Raw genomic sequence first — 18,103 nt, 5'->3', positions numbered from 1 at the left:
AATCTCCTCTTGATGAAAAGTTTTCTTCCTTAACAGAGTAATATTAATAGTAATAATAACAATAATAATAAAGTGTATGGAAGCCCTGACATGTGCTAAAATGAATCCTAGCTCTGATCTTAGGAAAAAGACTGTTGCGTGTGTAAAGAACGCTAAGAGCTCTGTTTCACCACCAGCCTTTGCCTGAGTTGTTCCTTCTGCCTAGAACAGAGCCCTTTCTGTCCAGCCCTGTACTCCTATCCTGTCCACATTCCTGTCCACACTGCAACTGGCCCACCTACTTCATCCCTTAGGTCTAAGCCTTGACATCGCCTGCGGTGGGGAAGCCTTCTGAGCTCAGCCACCTCCAATGGACCCCTGCATTTCCTTCTCATTATTGGGATAAGATAGTGCCCATGGAAATGTAAGATTAGAAGCTCCAAGCATCTGGTGTGTAGAGACCTTGTCATTCTCTCTTGCTCAGTGCTGGATCCCTGGGCTTCGTACCTATATACTTAATCAATTTGTTGAATGAATAAATAAATCTCTCACATCCATCGGACACAAAGTCCACTTGAAGCTGTGTTTCAAGCTCACGTCTTTGGTCTTTTCAGCACTGTTTTTTCTGGTTGAGTTCCTCTTTAGTCTCCTACGTAGATCTTAGTCATTTTCCCCAAGTGTGTTATTAAAAATAAATATAGAGCATGGCTCTGTTTTCGCTACGTTTACAATATGCTTTTCACTGAGTACAAAGAGAAATGTGTACCTCTTAAATAGATGGGCATGACTTATGGAATGTAAGTCGTGTGTCTTCTAAGCTGTTTATGGTTTTATGGATAAGATCCCCATTCCTCTGAGTGGGTTCAGTAGGATGATTATAACCATTAGGTGGGAAAAACCTTGTGTGGTCAAATAAACTTGGGGCGCACTGAGAGCACCTAATTAAGTATGTTCACCGTTGCAAGACCTCTCAGAGTCTTTGATGTGTTGCTGTGGTTGGGGACTATGTTAAGGTGAGTTGATGGCATTGGTGGCATTTCCCTTAGTCATTTCTCATTAATCCTTGTTGACAAGATAGTTTGTACACACTTTGGAATAGTTGACATTTATTGTCAATTTTGAGCTGTAGAGAAATTAGACCTCCTGTGAACAAGTGGGCCTTTTGGGGAAGACATTTATTTTCTCTCTGTCTCTGGCCTCCCCTCAGGATACCCTACTCTTCCTTCTGCTTCAGCAGTGGTCACTAGCCAACTTTTATGGTACATCTATGGTGAACAGCCACCCAAGTTTCCCAGCCATTGTCATGGTTTAGCACTGGAAGTCCCAGGCAAGCTGGGACAATTAGTTGCCATACCTATAGCGATAAGACCTCTCCAACTGTTTTCCCTTCAAAAATGTTTTGTGAATTTTTGAGCACAACTCTGTTTATAGAAATTGCTGCTCAAAAGAACCTTAGGTACATCCTTGGCTTAAGTGACCCTTTGATAGCTTCATCCCTGCATGGTAACCTTTGAAATGAGGGAATCATTGCAGAAGAACAAACAAACTGTCCCTGACTAATTGCAACCAAATAGGGAACAAAATCTCATGCATTGTTGATTTCAGCTTCCTATGTCCCCTCAAATTCTTAGCCAGCTCATAAGGGTTTTTTGTTTTGTTTTGTTTTGTTTGGTCCCAAATAGTTGAAATTGTTGGAGTGAGTAGAGTCTGTTAGGTGGTTAGGTCAGCTGTGGTGTTTATTTTGGTCCCTTGTCCTTGCTTTGATTTCTCCTGGCCCCCGGGGCTTATTGGAAAGTTAGACAAACTGACATCAAGATATGCCTGAGGGAGATGGTCTGAGGCTTGATCAGCTGCCGGGTTGGCCAAACTGATCTCTCCATGTCTTTTGGAGCATAATCCTCCCTGACACGGAGAGGGTAGGAGGGAACACTACCAAGTGGAAATACCCTTCCTCCCAGCCAGGCCATGCTTTGTAACCATCATTATGGTAATTGGAACTGAAGAACAAGAAGGACCCAGAATGCCAGGGTGAGGACATTTGAGGCATTATCTGGCTAATACATTTTCTGTAATGAAATGTGACTCCCAGGCCTGTTAGAGTGAGCTGTGCATGCTGTCCTAGGGCAGGGCATGCTTGTTATGAATGCTTTATTTTCTTCTTTGTTGAGAAAGGAAGGTTTTAGAATCTGTGCATTAGTAAATTTTCCTTATTTATATATGTGGCAGAGGAAATCATTAAAAGCATTAAATGGGATGTTCATAATTCCATTCCTCTTTGGCGTGTAAAAAATAAAGACCCTATGTTAGTTCACTTATATTCTGGGCATTGATGGATTTTGGGGGTGGGGTGGGGAGAAGTGGTTGGAGAAGATGGATGGTAAAAGGTGAGAGGACAAGGAGCCTCATCACTCTAGAGAAGAAGCCAAGAGGGAGACTTCTTGTCTTTGAACCAGAAACATCTGCTGCAGATCTATGTTACTCCTCAAGGCATTAGGAGTAGGCTTTGTGGTTTTCCTTTTTTGGGGGGGCTACAGTTATTGGCTGTGGAGAGGTTTAGGAAGAGCTGGTGACCCATGGATGACATTCTTTCTACCTACCAAGTGATTTAGCCCTTTATAGGAGTTGTCCTTATTAAGTGCAGGTTGTGTCTCTTGATTCCTATCCTTGCCTAAGCAGACAGAGGCCCTTGGCGGTACCAACCCGACTCCCCCACCTTCCTGAACAAGAGGTCAGGTCATGCCCATCTCTCACCAGACCCATGAGTGCTGTGCATATGCTCACAGAAAGAAACCAAGAGGAGGTTTGGCGGGGGGGGCCTTATGGTAGGAACATTGTGAGTAAAACCAGAGCAGAATGACAGTTATAAGAAGGTAGGACCCTGCAGTACTGTTGCTAAGTGCTTCTGTCAGGTGCTTACTGCACATCTGGTCCCCATCTGGTCAGAGCAGTGCTGAGCTCAGAATTTCCACCCTTCCTTGTGTACATATTTGCTGCAGCTCCTCCTTTTAGGTGAGAGAGAGTGACAGACTCAAGGAGGAAGCTCACTCTAGAAGTATGGAAATCTTAGGAACAAATCTCCTACCATTGCCTACCAATTAACTAGGAAATACTTAGCAAGCCCTGCTGCTCCATTACAAGGCATTGTTTAGGTGTTGAACTGATGTTTCCATTAAATAGCAACCAAATTTCATGACTGTTGCTTGTCTTGTCTCTTTCTCCAGAGCCTGGTCTTTACTCTTGCCCAGGCCATTTGGGGAGAAATTTCTAGACTCTGAAGCTTTGGGCATTATAGCCCCAACCTTTTAATTTCCAGATATGGAAAATAAAACCTAATATATTAGTCATGACTCTTGATTGCAAGTAATAAAAGCTCACTTAAAGGTAGTACAATTGGAAAGGGAGATTAATTGGCTCATGTGCCTAAGGGACACTGAGGTGGGTAGGCTTCAGGTACAATAGTATCCAGGGATACTCCCTCTCAGCTTTGTTACTCTTGGGGTATTGGTTTTATCCTGCATACTACATTTGAACCAACAACAACAGCTCATTCCCAGAGGAAGGACAAGCTTTTGATTCCAGGGTCCACATATGAAATCCTAGTGAACGACTCGGACTGCCCTGGTTTGGCTCACATAGCTACGTCTTGGTCGATCACTGTCGCCAAGAAGACAGACAAGCCTTGGTCATGTGTTCCCTCTGAGGGAGCTAGACAGATGGGGTTTTGTCAGGACAGCGCCACGAGAGACACTTGAGGTAGAGAAGGGTCATTGGCTCCAAGGAAGAGTTTGGTACTGTTACCAAATCTCTCCTGGTCTTTTCCAAGACGTCAGAGCTAGAACCTGGTTTTCAAATGGTGGGTCCTGTGCCTTCTCCATGCTGCCTTGATGCGCCCAGGTGCTGTGTTTGGAAGCAAGTGCCTGAACCTCAATGTCACTGAATGTTTCCTGAAGGTCACCCTGGAATGTTCTAAAATTCACAACTTAGTAGAGTGACAGTCTCTAAGACTCAATACATGCACAGCCAAGCCAGTGTTTATTGCGACCTTACTGTCCACCCTGCAGTGAAGGGGGCACAGCGTTCTCTCTCTTGCAGCATCACTAGGTATATTTACCTCCACTTACTGAGCATCAGCTCCAGGCAAGGCCATGGCAGTCCTGCATGGTAGTTGTATTTATTCCTTCAAGGTGGGGAAACAGAGCCCTACATGTGCTTGCTTGTGTAAAACCACATCTGTAAGTGACAGAGCCAGCATTTGAACCCGGGACTGTCTGTCCCCAGGCCATTAGAGCTATTGGCTCTTTATTTATTTTTTAAAAGATTTTATTTATTTATTTGAGAGAGAGAGAGAGAGAGCATAAGCAGGGGCGAGGGGCGGAGGGAGAGGGAGAAGCATGGTCCCTGCTGAGCAGGGATTCCACCCAGAACTTGATCCCAGGACCCCAGGATCATGACCTGAACTGAAGGCAGACACTTAACCAACTGAACCACCCAGGCATCCCATGTATTGCCTCTTTAAACAAAGCTGGTGACATGGACTTTTCTTCAAAGGTAGTTAGACATGAAGATCTTTTTTAAAATGTTAGGAACGAGTGAGTATGCTGTGGTAAACTTCCATCACCCAGAATCTCTTTTAGTTCCCTTCTACTCCTTTGGACCTCATTTTTTGAAAGGTTTGATCTTCCCTCCTTTTTTTTTTTTTTTTTTTTTTAATGAAAAAGATAATTTGTTACCCAGTTTTGTATTTGTCATGATGAATGCCATTATAACAGCTCCGTTCCTCCCAGGTAACTAGCCCCTGGCATTCACATAGGTCACACGGGCACTGTGTGGAGTGCTTTATGCATATATTACTTCCCACAACAATCCCGAGAGCCTTGTCCTCATTTCACAGATGAGGAAGTAGCGTGTGTTAATTTTCGATCACTGCGCAACAAATCACCGCAAATTTAGCAGCTCGAAACCCCAGCTGTTCATTAGGTCCCGGTCCTGTAGGTCGGGAGTCTGGGCACGGTGTGCTGGCTTCTCTGCTCAGGGTCTCACAAGACTGGAATGCAGGTTTCAGCCGGAGTAGAGTCTCACCTGAGTCACAGAAGCCTCTTCTAAGCTTATTCAGGTTCTCGGGGGGAATTCACTTTCTTGTGGTTTTAGGACTGACATCCCCATTTCTTTGCAAATTGTCAGCCAGGGGAGGCTCTTAACTCCTAGAGGCCCCTCTCAGGTCCTTGCCCAGTGGCATCCTCTGTCTTTAAAGCCATCCATGGAGAATGCGTCACATCAAATATCACTTATATTTCCCGTCTCTGACTTGAGAAAGAGCCCAGTTCCTTTTAAGGAGTCACCAGATTAGATCACCACTCAGATCATCTTCCTTTTGATCTAAAAGTCAGTGATTAGTAGTCTAATCATAGGGGTGATACCTCCTCACATTCTCTGGTTTTGCCTGCATTCAGGAGAGGAGATTATACATGTGTACACTAGGGGCTGGAGGTTTGGGGGGGCCCTGCTAGAATTCTGCCCGCTGGGCAGAGGTTAAATGTGGAGCGGCTTGCTCAGGGTCACAGACAGACTCTAACCTGAGCTCGCCTCATTCCAAAGACCATGTTCCTTGCCTGTACCTTTGGGAACTACTCCTCAGTATGAAATTACTAACCTCCCTAATATACAGAGGACTCTTGCAAGACAAGATTTTACAAATCTGAAAACCCAGTAGAAAAGTAGTTGAAGGGTATAAATAAATAGTACAGAAGAGAAAGTACATATGACCAGTAAACAAAGTCAAGTTGCTCATTGTAACTCATACTTTAAAAATATTTTTAGGAGTGCTTGGGTAGCACAGTCGATTAAGCATCCAACTTTTGGTTTCAGCTCATATCCTGATCTCAGGGTCGTGAGATCAAGCCCCACACTGGCTCAGTGTGAAGTCTGCTTGGACTTCACTCTGAAGTCCCTCTTTCGCTCTGCTCCCCTTCCCCTGCTCTTTCTCTATCTCTCAAATAAATATAAATCTTTTAAAAAAATAAATAAAATAGAAATATTTCAAAATGACAAAATAAATAAAAGCAATACTATAATAATGTATTTCATTTATTTAACTCTTGTAATTTGTTAGCTACTGTTCTTAGTGCTTTATAAGTCATCTACACGTCCAACAACTCTATTAGATAGATACTGTTATTATACCCAGTTTCTGGATGGGCAAACTGAGGCCCTGAATTTTAATTACCCATCTCCAAGTTTGCACAGCAATAAAGTGGTGGACCCAGCTTTTGAACCCAGGCAGCCTGTGCTCTCAGCCGTGTGATGGTTGAAAGTGTGAGTAATGTAGAAGCACATAGTGTACAACTATATGTTTAGGATTAAACCAGCAAGTGAAGAAAAAGAAAACTAACAAAAACAAAATTGCCCTGTATATTATTACACCAAAAAAAGTCTGAAGACGGGGCGCCTGGGTGGCTCAGTGGGTTGAGCCGCTGCCTTCGGCTCAGGTCATGATCCCAGGGTCCTGGGATCGAGCCCCGCATCGGGCTCTCTGCTCGGCAGGGAGCCTGCTTCCTCCTCTCTCTCTGCCTGCCTCTCTGCCTGCTTGTCATCTCTCTCTGTCAAATACATAAATAAAATCTTAAAAAAAAAAAAAAAAAGTCTGAAGAAATATCACTGTTGACTGACAACCTGGGTGGGACCGGGGAACTGTTGCTATGGTAGTTCTGTTTTTGGCAATGTCTGAGTTTATGAGAGAGGTCATATATTCCTTTTATAATTAGCAAAAACAACAAAACTTATAATAATTAAACACAAACTCCTTCCACAAGCAAGAAGAGGCTCATTTTAAAAGCTTCTGGCGCTTAGAGAACATCAGGGTCACAGAACGCATGTTCTGGCAGAACATCTGGGGGATGATCGAATCTGGGCGCATAGAAGAGGCAGGTACCTACCCTGCTGGGCAGTAAGACATTTGCCCCCACCCTGTCTCACCATCCTCCTCACCCTCCCCCACCCCCCACCTCCAATAGGCTCAAGGCTGCCTCAGTGCACTCACAGGGTGAACTCTGAGTTTGGTGGACAGTCCTTAGCCGTCACAACAAAGGCATACGTCGTGAAAAGGCACTTGCTTTGAAGGCGCAATGCCAGTTGGAAACTCAAGACAAGGCACATATCAGAGCATCAAGTCCTCATCGGCAGAATGGGGACAGTAATGCCATTTCTCAAAACTTGAGACTTAGTTATAATGGGTGTAATGTGATCTGAATAATGCTTCCATCTGGTTAAGTGAGCAGAAAATTCTAGCTCCTTGTAACTAGAGTTCTCTTACACCTGAAATGACTGTTTCCTAAATACGTGTGTTTCAGAGATGCCTTTTCCGTGTGAGGTGCCCCCTCAAAAGGAAAAACTGACTGTCTCTGGTTTCCGCTGGGCCCTCTTGCCTCATTTCCCTTCGGGCTGCAGAGAGGCTAGCCAGCCAGGAGCTGCTGAAACCTGTGAGAATCATCCCCCGTCATCTTCTGTCTGCTGACACCAACGATGTGTCAGGCACACTGAAGCTCAGTTTTAGATTCAAAAGCAGTTTCTTTTTTTTGGTCACATGGGAGGCCTGTGGGGACATAGTGGCTTTGATGACAGTAGTACAAATTCTGAACTCTGGAGGCAGAATTTATAGGTGCCTTTATTTTAGGTCGTTATTCGATTATTCCCTTTTGTGTTCCAGAATGACGCAGGGTAGAGATAATTTTGACTTTATGTTTCTGGGTTAAGAAATCTTAGTTGCAGGTGACAGAAACAACTCAATTTGGCTTAAACAAGAAAAATTTTAAAAATCACAGAGGTCTGGGGATGCCTGGGTGGCTCAGTCAGTGAAGCGTCTGCCTCCGGCTTAGGTCATGATCCCATGGTCCTGGGATCCAGTCCCACATCGGGCTCCCTGCTCAGCGGGAAGCCTGCTTCTCCCTCTGCCTGCTGCTCCCACTGCCTGTTCTCTCTCCCTCTAACAAATAAAAAAATTAAATAAACAAATAAATAAACAAAATATTTTTAAAAAAATTACAGAGGTCTGGGGGACTATCTCGTGGAATGAAGTGGGGCCTTAGAAGCCACTGGAACTGGGCACCAGGAACCCCAGGGGATTTTGGATTCTTCTGTTATTAGCTGCATTTTCTCTGCAGACCGACTTCTTCCATTTCTCTCTGCTGTGGAAATGCAACCATATACACAGAGCAGCCTCTTTGCTCTCTGAACCAAGATTACTAGGGAGGGATTTTGATTGGTCCAGCTTAGGTCAGGTGGATATTCCTGGACCAGTCAGCAATGGTCCCGGAAGTGGAGTCTTGCTGTACCACTGTGTTGGTTCCTGTGTTAACTATAGTGATGTGGAGAAGAAGGAGGCAGTTTCCAGAAGAAGGGGAGAGGCACTAGGCAGATATTAACAATTCTTGTCTACAGAAGTCTTCTCCTCCCACAGTAAAGGATAGTCATCCTGATTCTCAGGGTCTGGCTCTCAGGTGGACAAAGCACACTCCTCTTCTTTCATGTTTGGTTCGAAGTGGTCCTTTTAGTTATGTTGCTTTGTTTTGTTTTGTTTCAACCATGAAGGTCTAACCTGGGGGCAAGAATAGACTGCCGGTAAGACACAAGACATAATTGTCTTCTGGATTAATTGAAATAATAGCAGATCCTGGAAGACTGCATTCTGAAATGGCTCAAGGCTGTTTCTATAATACTGAGAACTATCGGAGCTTGATCTTGGGTTTTAAATAGAAAATAGCCCAAGTATCAGGCGCATGTTGCTTTGTAGTTTGCCAAATTTGTGACTTCTTATGGAACTTTTTATTTTTAATTTAATTTATTTTTTATTTTTTCATTTTTCATTTTAATCAAATTTAGCTTTCATTACACAAACAGTAACAGGGCAATGATCTTGTCACCTTCAAAAGGCCCTGATGCTATTTGTAGATGTGGGAGGAGATGGTAATGTTGAGAACCAAGGGGATACACCTATTTGGAAAATCCCTCTTCTGAAGCTGAAACTTCCCCTCCATTTTCCTTTTCCCCTCCCTATTAGATTATATTTTCTATTTCCTGCCCACGTGAAAAGCTGGGGGTAGGGATTAAAGCCTTTTGCATGGGGGGGTGGTTGGAAAAGGTTTTGTCACTGACTTTCCTTCTCTCCTGTGGACTTCTTCCTCTTCACCGTCAGTGGTCTATTCGATGGATTGAATTTGGTTTAGCTCGCTGTGACCCTGTGTATCCCCTTTGCCCCCTTTTCAAGTGCTCAAACCACACTGTCCGTTAAACCAACACACAATGAAAAGCAGGGGGGTAAAAGCTGGAGGAAAGTAACACACTACAGAGAGAATGCAGGCGGGATGGAAAGATCCCCTCTGGATCGTGGGGTCCACAATGCCGATGGGTCCTTTCTCTCTACATACTGCCTTGGCCTTCCTCATGGATGATGTGATTGATGATGATGATGTGTTGTTGAAGTTTACACATGGAGCCAGAATGGATATCTCCAATGGGGCAGCCAAAGTAAGGTCTTCTGTATGTTAAGTGCTCAGATGTGTTTAGTTGCCCCTGTATATTTAGTACCTCTCCAGATTCACCTTGCCTCCTCACCATGCATCACAAACACTTAGTAGCCAGCTGCTTTATGAATATTAGGTTCTTTTGTTCCCTGCACCCTCTCCTATCTGTGTTGGCCATATACATGTTCCACTTACTCACCACTTATTTATACTTAACTATTTCTGTTTTTGAAGATGAATGTCTTTTTTTTTTTTTAAGATTTTGTTTATTTGTTTGACAGACAGAGATCACAAGTAGGCAGAGAGAGAGGAGGAAACAGGCTCCCTGCTGAGCAGAGAGCCCGATGCAGGGCTCGATTCCAGGACCCTGGGATCATGACCTGAGCCGAAGGCAGAGGCTTTAACCCACTGAGCCACCCAGGCGCCCCGAATAAGTCTTAAAAACCTTTTCCTCTTGAGCAATTGAAATAAATATTTTCTAAAACTGTTGCTTATTCCCTCTTGATTACATAAGGCCCATTTCTAGGTGTGCTGCCCCATACAAGCCTGATGATGAAAATTCTTCTCTTACTTGGTTTTCGGGCACCAGACACTTGTCTTCCTTTATGCAGGCTCTCTCCTTCTGCCATTCAACTCTGGAAATCTCAATGAATTCAAGTCCTGGATCAGCCTTTCCATGCATGATCATTACTGCTGCTTCTACAAGGTGCTGGTAATGAAACCAGCTGGATTAGCTGCCGCAGCGGCAACGTGTGGACCACCAGTACCCTGACCTGGTTAATGCACTGTGAGGGAGGAGGAAATGTTCTGTGCATAATGCCACTAATACACGATGTGTTTTTGTATCTTCAGGGCTGATTTGACCTAAGATCCCATTTAGGAAAAAAAGGAGGAATGAGGCTAATTACTTTTTTAGAGACAGACAAGGATTTGTTTAAAATCATAGCTCTGATTTGTAAAAGGTGCCATGGAGTGTTCTCAGGGAAATGCATTTTATTAACACAGGTTCAACTAAACCTGTTCATTAAAAAGGGGGCTAGGGAGAGAACTTAGAACTCAGTGTTAGATGGGTTGGTGAACTTGCTATGCTGTTTGTCAGTCCCAGTGGGAGATGGTAATTCTAGGTCTTGATTTGGAATTTTTGTGTAGCATCTTCCTAAAATCAAGCAACAGTTATCAGGGGAGAAACTGAAGATCTATGTGCAGTATTTGTTCTAGCGGTGGGGTAGGAACTGATGAGTATGGCTATAGAGAGAAGGCATGTCAGACTTTACCTGGTGCCCTCCTAAGGAGTTTCCATGATTATTATTTTTATTCTCTGTATTATTTTTTCAACTTCTATTATGAAAAATATCAAATATATTTAAAGTTGAAATATGACAGCAATGAACACCCACTGGCTGGAATCGACAATCACTGATATTTTGCTCTGTGTATCTATTTATGTATCTGTTGATGACTTATTTTACTAAGCCATTTCAATTGCAGATACCATTACCCTTCACTTCTAAATACTTCAGTATATGTGTCCTAACAATTAGGGTTTCCTACATTTCAGTAAACATCATTACCAAACCTATGAGAGTTACTAAAAATTCCCCGTTTCCTAAGACTGATTCCATATTCATATTCTGCAGTTGTCTTTTATAATTGATTGTCCCCCCAAACCATTCAAAAGCCATGCATTACTTCTGTTTGGATTTTTAAAAATCTAATTGAGAACGAGGATTTTATTTCGTTACTACATTTTTTAGTCTTTTTTATTCTCAAATACTTCCCTCATCACGATCCCTCCTGTTTAAAATGATAATTGACTTTTTGAAAAGACCAGCCCAGTTGCTTATGGGATCTGGGCTCACATTTAAATTTATCTGGTTGCTTCCTTATGATGTCATTTAACTTATTCCTCTGTCTTTTATATTTATAAAGGCTTGGCTTCTTTCATGTTACACACTTTTGAGCAGGAAAACATCCCGAGGGATGCCAGCTTCTTGGCATTCAGGGGCACGTTAAGAGGCACACAGCAGTAGGTTGTTTGTTATGCTGATGTGCTAGACAGGGTAGATGCTGATGCAAGCCCCAGCTCTGAGTGAGGAGCAACTCTACTGTAGAGTCTTTGATGGTTATTTTTAATTAATTAATTAATTATTGTCAATCTAGCTTTCTTTAATTTTTAAAAAAATTTTCATTTCAGTATAGCTAACATACAGTGTTATATTAGCTTCAGGCACACGATCTAGTGATTCAGCCCTTCCATACATCATGAAAAGTGTACTTTTTTTTTTAAAGATTTTATTTATTTATTTGACAGAGACAGAGATCACAAGCAGGCAAAGAGACAGTCATAGAGAGAGGGGAAGCAGGCTCCCTGCTGAGCAGAAAGCCTGATGTGGAACTCGATCCCAGAACCCTGAGATCATGACCTGAGCAGAAGGCAGAGGCTTAACCCACTGAGCCACCCAGGCAGCCATGAGAAGTGTACTCTTAATCCCCTTCGCCCATTTCACTTACCACCTCCCCTTTTGTAACCATGACTCTGTCCTTGGTAGATATTTTAGACAGAAAACAAACAAAAACAAAAACCAACACCCTCCCCCCCCAAAAAAACCCCCCACAAAACCCAGGTACTTGTTCTATTACCTCAAGAAAAAAGCTGTTTAATGAGAGATATACAATTGCAGGAACCCAGGATTTCTCTGCTCAGTTTCATTCTTCCTTTCTCTGCTTTCCCCTTCTGATGCATAGGTTCTGCTCCCAACGTCTTCTCCATGCATGGGACACCTTGGGCTGGTCAACTCAACTTGGCTGGGATCTTTCAGCAGCTCGCTCTCCTACAGCCCACTGGGTAGTCTCAGGTGCCCTATCCCCAACTCCCTAAGAAAACTCTGATCATATCAGCTCATCTTTCTCTGGCTGGGCCTTCCAAGTGGTGGGCAGGCTGCTGGTCAGTTCTTAGAAGGGCTTCTTCCTTGGTCCAGTCCTGTGCAGCTAGAAAGTCAGGGTCAGTGCATCTGCTGTTCACCAGTTTGGGCAAGGGATGAACTTCACTGAGACTCAGAGTCCTCACCTGAAAATATATCTAGCTCATTGGGTTCTGGTAAGGAGTAAATGAAATAATTCATACCAAGTATTTATTTAATTTTTTAAAAATTTTTTCTTAAGATTTTATTTATTTGTCAGAGAGAGAGAGAGAGAGAGAGAGAGCGAGCACACACAAGCAGGTAGAGGCAGAGAGAGAAGCAGGCTTCCTACCAAGCAGGGAGCCCGATATGGGACTCAATCCCAGAACTCTGGGATCATGACCTGAGCCAAAGGCAGCAGCTTAACTGACTGAGCCACCCAGGTGCCCCCATACCAAGTATTTAATAAAAACTTTCCCCTCTCTGCTACCACTTTTGTCTTTTGTTCACTCCGCAGGAGCTGTGGGGAAAATGGGGCCAATTCCCTGGAAAGAAAATGTGGGAAAATATACCAAACATTTCTGAGATAGTAGAAAAACTTTCCATTTATCTACTATTTTTCCAAGTTTTAGAGTGATCATCTCAGGCCCTGGGTTGTGGGAGACAGAGTCTGGACCATGTGTTCTTCACATGTGCTGTGCTTGCTATTAAACCAACAAAGACGTACTTGATGTATATGGGAATTTGCACTGATTTAGAGGGAGGAAAGAAAATTTCTTACACAAAAAGCTATTGAACAAGTTTCAAATGGTAGTCCACATATGTTGTTGAACATTCTACTGTATTCGTTCTGATAGGTACTGACTTGCAGTAATTCACATCTTACGTATCATGTGAAGTTTGGCAGTGGATTTAATTCTGAATTTATTTTGCGAGCATCTCTCTACACAGGCTGTCTCTCTGTCCTGTCACAGACTGGTACATCGAACTGGCTGTTCTTGGCTCCTTAACCATGGTACCTTATTGCCCAATGAAAATATCCAACAAATGTCTACATTCTTCTCATGCTTGTGGTTTCGATTGCATTTTTATATGTGGGGAAAATGAGCATCTTGTTTTGAAGGATGAAAGAAGATAATTTTGATATTGAGAGAACATTCAAAATCACTGACCTCAGCAGGTCAGTCTGAGGATTGGAAATTTTTCAAAATGTTGCTTTTCACCTGCAGATTTAATCAGCCTTTTTAAAAAGTGGTCATTTGGAATGCTAGTGAAGGTGAGGTAGGACAGATGCCCTCCCAGGTGTTCAGGGGCATTGTTACTTGATCATCTTTCTGGAAAGCTATTCATGTCAAGAAACACTAACATATTTATGGCCATTGGCCCAATAATTCCGCTTCTAGGCATCTATCCTATAGAAGTCACTAAACACGTGGATGAAAATTGATGCACAAAAGTATTTAATGCAGCGATCACTGTAATGACACAAAAAAGTGGAAAAGTCTAAATGTCCAGTAATTTGGGGTCAGTGTGAATCATTTTATTCATAATCGTTTTATTCATAAGTGCATGTATTATGCAGCCATAAGGGGATGTTGTGGAAGAATGTGAGTCAGTGAAAATGTTTCTTGTGTTTTCAAAAGCAGGAAATAAAATTGTATATACAAGAATGATACTGCTATTAAAAAATTAAACATGCCAAAATATTAATAATGATTTCCTCCCAGTAAGCGAGCTTGAAGTGACGTTTTTTTCTTTGTTTTATTTTGGCTTTTTCAAGTTTCTACAGGGTGTGTGTGCACGTACATAATTTTCATAATTGAGAAGAAAAATTGAGGGGAGAAGACAGCTATTTGAACTGTAATTTTGAAGTGGAGTTTTAGGTTTTAGATTTAAGAATAAAAATCATCCCAACAGGCAAGAGGAATAAATCTAAGTCAGGAATTCAATGAATTGGCCCAAATCCCGTGGTTACTTAAGAAGGAATTTTAAAATAAGGCATCTGTTTATGGAGGAGTTTCAAATGTGAGAACTGGACAAAGGTGAACTTGGAGGAATTTTGTCTTCCTTTTCTAATGTCAACAACAAATCCATAAATCTTACTTGGATATTTGAGAGGGGAGGAAAGCACCTTAATAAGAATGAACATTGTGTACTCAGCCAAGAAAGAAATCATCCCCCAAAGAGTTAATATTCCAAAGAATTAATAGGCGACTCAATTGCATCTTACTAAGTTGGGGTACATTATTTTGATGGGTTCTGGATGATGGCTTGGGGGGAACACTTTAGAATGCCACTTCTGGAAAATTAGAGAAAAATGCTTAATATGTAGCCTGTGCATTCTTCATCTTCGGTTTCGTTTATTTTTGAAACTCAGAGGGCTACAGATTGCAAAGTTGGCTTAGTAAATTGGGGGTCAAAAAGGTACTGGCTTTTTAAAAATACCCTTCACCCCAAGGTATGTTTCCTGTCTTATAGCTTGTGTAATTAAAATCAAACATGTTTTTCTTGGGCCAAACCTTTGCCATGCATTAATACATTTATCACCAAATTCTAAAACATCTTAAGGAAGGGAACAACTTGAGCTTTAGACTGAAATAGTCCTTTCAAGTCTGCATTATTGGTACGAACGGCCAAGATTTTGCTGTTCTTGAAACATAATAAAACCTGCTGCTTATTTTTACGGTCTTCATGTCATGTCTTTTTCCTTCTGTTTAAAATGTGCTCATCTCATTATCCAGAATGACTAAGAGGCCCTACATATGTGCCATTAAAACCCTTGTCCTCAGTTCACTCTTCCTTTTGTCCTGATACTCCTTTTGCTCAGGAAGTGACTTCTCCATCTTGTTTCATGAGTCATTCTGATGTGGTTCACCAAATTCCCTCCATTGACTGTGCCTCCTACTTGACCATGATCCCTCTGCCTTAATAAATGCTCATTTCCCTTCCTTGTGCACTTGCATTTTATTGTGCTCTTTTAGAACTTTGGTTTAAAGACTAATATTGCCTATTGTATCTCTTATAATTGTAATTTTATGTTATTTGGTGTTATCAGACTTCTTTAATATATTAAGAAATAGTTCCACTACCCAAATCAAAGGACAAATGTCAAAAAGTACATGAGAGTGTACAAGTAGACAAGAACAGGAAAGAAGATCCCTACAGTGAGGTAGTAAACAGACACTGGAAGTCAATCAATTTGGTTTAATGAGTTCTAGTTGCTTATTCTAAAAACTGATATCTCCATGTGTATATCTGGAAGAAACAGGAAGTTGGCATTCTCCCCTCAGCTGCCTTCTGTTTCTTACCCCTGATCCTGGTTTTATTTCTACAAGAATTCAATCGCAGAAGTCTCCAGCTTGGCCATAGGAGGAGATAAAAACATTTTTACCTGTGGTTGGTTGTGTTTATTTAAACAATCTCATGCAACTATTGTTGCTTACAGTCACCGGGCTTATTTCTGCTGCCCCTGGCAGTGTTTATGTTGGCAATGGTGAGGAGATGCTATCAGCAATTCATTGTGTACTGTTTGCATAATGGACAGGGCAGCCAGCTCCAGCCAGTTTTTTTTAAAAAATGCATCGGATTAGTTGAATGATTCTATTAAGAGGCCTGTCTGGTTGGGAAGTTGCAGTCTGTGCTCAAGTTGATGTCGTGCTCAAGTAGCTGAGGTGCCCCCAGCCACAACTGATAGGCTGGGTTAGCAGGTTACCCGGTTTCTAGAACATGACTGCACCTGCAGTGGGCTGGCCAGCCACACTGCCGAATGGTGGACAGGCATTTGTAATTGAGAACACTGACAAGACAAGATGCTCAACTATGTTGTCCTTTGATGCCTCAGGTCCTTTGCACCTCAGAGGATCCAATGCTATTTCAGAAACGTCAGCCAAGGGAAGATCTGCTGGATTTTCCCTAGTTAATAGCATCTGAACAAAGTTTTCCTTCAAGAACAGTCATCCTGTTCCCCACCAACAAGATAACTTGGAGACAAGAACTTTAAAGATATCTAGGGCTTGAGTTTACTTCTTTGCTCCTAGGGTGAAATCATCGCTAGGCACCATGACTATAGAAACACAGAAGGTATGAATTTTTTTTTTTTTTTTTTTTTTGTTTTCTGCAGCCACTCAGTGTCTCCTAGCAAAGGTTCTCAAAGCGGCAGCAGCAGCAATAGCACCTGGGAGCGCAGCAGAAATGCAGACTCCTAGGCCCCACCCCAGACCTCAGAATCTGCATTTTATCAAGATCCTCAGCTGATGTGTGGCCCATGAGGGTTTGAGAAATGCTTTGATTCCTAGGGCCGTCTACATTCAGCTTGCAGATACCATCAGCTGCAGTAGAGGTTTCCTGTGCATGTCTTTGGTCAGGATTCAGGGTGATGGAAATTGACATGCAGTTTGTCCTCTGTTTCCTTCTTTCTTTCTTTTTTAAGATTTTATTTATTTATTTGACAGACAGAGATCACAAGTAGGCAGAGAGGCAGGCAGAGAGAGAGGAGGAAGCAGGCTCCCTGCTGAGCAGAGAGGTCGATGCGGGACTCAATTCCCGGACCCTGGGATCATGACCTGAGCTGAAGGTGGAGGCTTTAACCCACTGAGCCACCCAGGTGCCCCTTGTCCTCTGTTTCTACTAACAGAAAGTAGAGCCACAGTGAAATCCAGTGAACCCATCCCTGGGACCCTAGCCACTTAGTACAAATCCTTCTGTGATTCAGACATAGTAAAAAGAGGCCAGAGGCAGGGTTGAAAATTCTGGCATCACCACTTGCCTTGCTATACCCTCCTTCCACACCTGGGAGTACCCACATCATAGCATGGAAAGGTCTTCCCAGAACTCTTTCTCTTATGCAGTACTGTATTATTTTTTTTTCTCAGAATGTGCCTTTTGCTGATCTAATAGGTGTCCTGTGTCGTCCTGGGGAGCAGAGTCACCACAACTGGACATGCGACTCATGGACAAGATAGCAGTCTGTGATAAAGAGGAGAGGGGCTCCTTCCACCTCTGGGCGCTGAGGCCCATGTGTTATGTAATGCATTTCCTACCTTTAATTATTTACCGGTCTTGCCCTGCCTGTTCACTGTCCTGGCTGCTGTTTGCTTTGTTCTGCAGTGAAGGAATGGACCTCTCTGGGGTTTAAATCCCGCTCAACCCTGGCCACTTCACGGCATGGTTTTTCCTCAGGTGGCTGTCTCTGGGGGCAGAGGCATATTCTCCAAACCCCACTGTGGCCCAGTGCGTCAAGTATGTCTTCATAACGAGAGAGGTTTGGGCAGAGGCTAAGCTGATTACAGGTCTCAAGTGAGGCCCTGAGCACATTTCAGATTCGGAATGCAAATCGTTGTCTGCGGTGATTATAGTTTGTGCCTTGGCCCTACTTGGCCCCCGTGGTCATTATCTTGGTGCAGAATAAGCAACTTTGTGCTTTTCAAGTGGGAGGTAATGACGGGGAGAGGGATGCTTGAGGGACATTTAAGGGCCCATCCCCAAGTCTGAGTGGGTGTAGAACAGACCCAGATGTGTGTTGGGGTGCCACCATGGACAAACTGTGACCTGTGGGCCAGGAGCTCAACCTCTCTGAGCCTCAGCACCCTCCAGTCTTGGCCTCCAGGAAGGTTGCCCTGGTGATGAGATGGTGATGATGGAATGGACACTCATCGCAGTGCCTGGCACATAGGAGGTGTTGACCAAGGGGGAGATCAATGGTCTACCAGG

At 43.0% G+C, this 18,103-nt stretch overlaps 1 protein-coding gene across 2 annotated transcripts in view; it reads left to right on the top strand.

The window, feature by feature from the left end:
- The window catches only part of ARHGEF3 (Rho guanine nucleotide exchange factor 3), a 314,187-nt gene that overhangs the window by 104,384 nt on the left and 191,700 nt on the right, over window positions 1–18,103 (top strand). The gene's annotated exons all lie outside the window — the stretch shown is intronic.

The sequence above is a fragment of the Mustela lutreola genome, chromosome 2 (assembly GCF_030435805.1).
Source record: "Mustela lutreola isolate mMusLut2 chromosome 2, mMusLut2.pri, whole genome shotgun sequence".
Lineage (NCBI taxonomy): Eukaryota > Metazoa > Chordata > Mammalia > Carnivora > Mustelidae > Mustela > Mustela lutreola.
Note: the sequence above shows the minus strand (reverse complement) of the source record. Positions and strands in the feature narration are given on the sequence as shown.